We start from the raw sequence: 4,128 nt of genomic DNA on the forward strand, positions 1-4,128 counted from the left end.
AAAGATTGAGCACAGGTGTCAAATCCATAAATTTGAAAAGTTTGGTTTAACCACAGGACCTTCAACTCAACCAGCTCCTCTGGTTGAGTCGGCGCACCTGTGGCTAAAATCAAACGGTGGCGGTGCTCTTTTCTGGCTCTCTCGCACACTGAGACAAATGATCAGATTCGCTGTCTGGCTTTCTCAGACCTTGCTGATGATCTGATCATTTGAATCAGGTGTTGCACCAGGGGGAAATGGGGGAGGGGAAAAGGGCGCGAGAGTGGCCCCAAGACATTTGCTCAACATGTGCGTTTGTCCTGCTCTGATCTACCAGGTGGTGCTGAAGAACCAGATAACACGTTGTGAAGTCGAGTCGTCAACGTTTGGGCCTGTCGCAGATTTCCAATCCAAGTCCTGGAACTGTTGGCTGGAGGTGGCGCTGGTGCAGGCCCTCAGAAAACGTGGCGTCACGAGCCACCTGATGTCATGCACGCTGTCAGGTGATGGAAGCTACAACCAAAAAGCATACTTTATTTTCAAGCACACTCACCTGCTTTTTCTTTGACTCTGCATGCAGTGCAGCTTCCAGTCAGTGCTGTCAGAGACCTCCACCTGCTGGGCAAAGAGACAAATGCGACAAGCTTGTAGCAGGTTGCTGCCTCCATTTTTCAACGTTGCCGTTCAAAGGTATGAAAAAGGAGCTTGATGGGTCTCGTTTGTTGCATTGGCAGGTTTGACAGCCTTGGATTCGTCACTGGACCAGGAGCAGCTTGGCCTGTTGGTGCTGATGATGCTCAGTGTTGCATTCCAGTCTCCAGCAAATCAACACTTGAAAATGAAGCGCTCGTGCGGCAGCAGCGGAGAGTAAAATGGAACGACGTTTTTGTTTAGTAATTGGTGTCTACTCACCTGTGCTTTGTCATCCAGATGAGCCGGTGGAGTGTGATGAGGCAAAATGTGACTCTGAGCCATCTGCTGGTAAGAAGTCACATTTCATTTCAACAATCGTTAGATTTAGAGCGATCTGATTGGTCAGAAATTGGAAAGTGGGCGTGGTTATGCAAATCAACGCGATCTGATTGGTTATGCAAATTTATGCAAATGAGGGCCTCGACGTGATTGGTGGATGTGAAATTGGGTGTGGTTTGGGCAGGCTTTGCAGAAAAATTTCTAAGTCCCACTTGAGTTTTGAGGTGAGAGTTGCACTTCGGGCACACCTTGGTCCCCCCCCCCCTTACAGAAGCAGCAGTGAACATGATCGGCTTCCTGCACAAAAGACCCAACAACTTGTCTGTCTTGCTGGTAAGTTTCATGCCAAAAACATCTTTGTCTGCACAAGAAATTGACTTGCGTGTAACTTATGGATGTCTTTCCTCTCAGGTCAACGCACCTGTCCGACGTTCTCATGAGCCGACTACTTCACCACCCAGCGACGTGCAGACTGCCATCCAACTTGCAACTTTTTCCTCTGCTTTGTGATTGTCTGTTCTGCAAAAGAAATAAAGCTTGATTACAAAGAACACTTAAGCTCTCAACTTCATTCTTAAGCACATCACAAAAATATAACTTAAAACAATTTAAAACCTTTAACAAAAAAAAAAAAATTCCTACTTTTTTTTTCGAGAATTTTTTTTTTAAAAAAATTTTTTCCAAAAATTTTTTTCTGGATTTTTTTTTTCTGGGATTTTTTTCCAAGGGCGGGCGCACTCACCTCCACCTTGTGGTGCGACGTGACATCAGGCATCAGCTCTTCAATCACACCACACTGTTCAATACTCACATGTGTCCAAATGCAGGTTGGCCTCAACTTCCGCATGTCCTCCGAGGCTGTCGGCTGCACCTTTGGCCCAGTCACCTCTTCAATCTGGACAGGGGGACATGAGCACGTCCGACTTCTCTAACTGAGACAAAAACTAAATGCCGTGTACTCCACAACATCATGATCGGTCTGATTGGTTATGTAAATTTATGCAAATGAGGGCCTCGCCGTGATTGGTGGACGTCAAATTGGGTGTGGTTTGGGCAGCCTTTGCAGAAAATTTTCTAAGTCCCACTTGAGTTTTGAGGTGAGAGCGGCACTTCGGTCACACCAGACAGTCTTTTCACTGTTCCCGTCGGTTTCACATGACCCAAAAGCTCAATTCTTGGAGTTTCGAGTCATGTGGAGACTAACGGAATGGCAGTGTTACACTTGTGGCCATACGAGTGACTGATGTGCAACTCTCTCCTCAAGACTTGAGTCTTCGGGCGCACTCACCTCCACCTTGTGGTACAATGTGACATCAGGCATCAGCTCTTCAATCACACAACAAGACTCAAAATTCACGTGTCCAAATGCAGGTTGGCGTCCCTTCAGCATGTCCTCCGAGTCTGTCGGCTGCACCTTTGCCCCAGTCGCCTCTTCAATCTAGTCAGGCAGAAAAAACAAAAGTGGGAAGTCATACTCTTCTGTCTCCCCCCCACAAAAAAGTTCTTTTTTTTTGGGTTGGTTTTTGTTCTGATTTGTGTTATTCTTCACAGAATAAGTGGCACCTTCACTTCGAACACGTCCATTTCCAAATATGCCCGCTCGCGGCTTTCTCTCCACACCTGAAGTACATTGATCAACCTCCTTTCAATCAGCTGCTCAACTGTTGAAAAAACTCACTGTCGTTCTACCGTCCACTCAAGTTCCCGTAAATTGGAGACAGCAACTCTACCTCCTCCTCGCGGACGAAAACGGTATTTCAAAGTCATGAGAAATGCTCACGCCACATAGAGAAACACGTGAAAATCCTGAATGGATATGGGGACCCGAGAACACGTTTGAAAATGACGAGTATATTTGTGGATATTATCAACACGTATTTTATGAAATTGAGTATTTATTTTATGAAAACCACAAATATATTTCGAAAAGCAATTTCAAAAAAGTCACGGATGCATTTGTGGGAATAGTTTTGAGACAAATCCGCCCTCGTGTGTGAACTGGCCACCTTTGTTGTGTTTTTACGATAACTTACAGTGACTTCGTAACGATAGACAAATTAGAGGAGCGACGTGCCGTAATGATGCTCCGAAAATGTCTGCATCAATACATTTACATATAGTTCGTTAAAATGTTAAAATTACTCACTGTGAGCCCGGCTTGTAATCCGCGGAAATACTTCCTCGTTGAACCGGATGTGGTACCGTTCTTGTTTTGCCCTTGTTCTTCTTCTTCGTAGATTATATCTCCTTGGTCCATATCGCCCCCTGTTGTTCAGGAAGCCACAAAGGCATTTGGCAAGCAATCAGAATCGGAACCAAATTCACCGTCTTGGCCAAGAATGCAAAAACACAAAAGGAATTGACACTCCCAGTTACGACTCGTCCAGAGGAACACAAACATAACAACAAAGACCAAGATATTTGAACCCTCCCCCGACAAAGGTACCCAGAAAGTTGTAAATTTTTGGTGGGACAACACTTGTATAGTTGAGAGGCACTTCAGTCGAAGGTTTGTCATTCCTATTGTGCACCGGTAGACGGGCCCCTTACGTTTCATGAAGACCTTTTGTTGTGTTGTTTTGTTTGTTTGAAGCGTCACCACCTTCGACGACCAGCTCGAGCGTTCGCGGTCGAATTTTACAATGATTCTTACTGCTGTTACTGACATTGGAAAGCGAAATCGGGTTTTTTGTTTCCCTTGCCAATGGCGGACCCTCTGCTGGAGTTTGAGACCGAAATGTTTGTGAGACTGTCCGGCTGTGACGGGCTGCTCCTGGTGGCGCAGGGGCTGGGAATTGACCGCTTTCTGCTGCAGTTCATGCGGGTGTACTCGGAGCAAGGAGGCTACGACTTAACGCGACCACCTCCAAACAACTCACCCCCCCTCCAGCAGCTCAACACCACAAAGACATTTTGAGCATATTCAGAAAAAAATGCATGCGGTAATTTTATACAGTACATCTTGGTATCGACAGCGCTTTCATAACAGCTGTCAGAAAGCGGTTGGCAGAATTTTGGCAAATGATCCTCTGCCGGACGGTCAGGACGTCGCCCCCGCCCGCCGACATACAAGCCTCCTATTGACGCATTATCGTCGTTGCGGAAACTTTGTTTTGGAAGTGGTGGTGGCGTCTTGATTGGTATTTATTCCGCAAGACAGTGAATACTTTTGGGGGG

General features: G+C 46.1%; 2 long non-coding RNA genes across 2 annotated transcripts; both read left to right on the plus strand.

Annotated features, from left to right (window-relative positions):
- The first annotated feature begins 377 nt into the window (after positions 1 to 377).
- LOC109518627 (uncharacterized) lies at positions 378 to 786 on the plus strand. The gene is made up of 3 exons (XR_002168785.1): positions 378 to 482; positions 560 to 633; positions 714 to 786. It is a non-coding gene; the product is annotated as an uncharacterized LOC109518627 (long non-coding RNA).
- Positions 787 to 920: 134 nt separating this feature from the next.
- LOC109518628 (uncharacterized) lies at positions 921 to 1,397 on the plus strand. The gene is made up of 3 exons (XR_002168786.1): positions 921 to 960; positions 1,229 to 1,284; positions 1,363 to 1,397. It is a non-coding gene; the product is annotated as an uncharacterized LOC109518628 (long non-coding RNA).
- The last annotated feature ends 2,731 nt before the right edge of the window (positions 1,398 to 4,128 follow it).

The sequence above is a fragment of the Hippocampus comes genome, unplaced genomic scaffold, assembly GCF_001891065.2.
Source record: "Hippocampus comes isolate QL1 unplaced genomic scaffold, H_comes_QL1_v1.1 scaffold279, whole genome shotgun sequence".
NCBI classification, from domain to species: domain Eukaryota; kingdom Metazoa; phylum Chordata; class Actinopteri; order Syngnathiformes; family Syngnathidae; genus Hippocampus; species Hippocampus comes.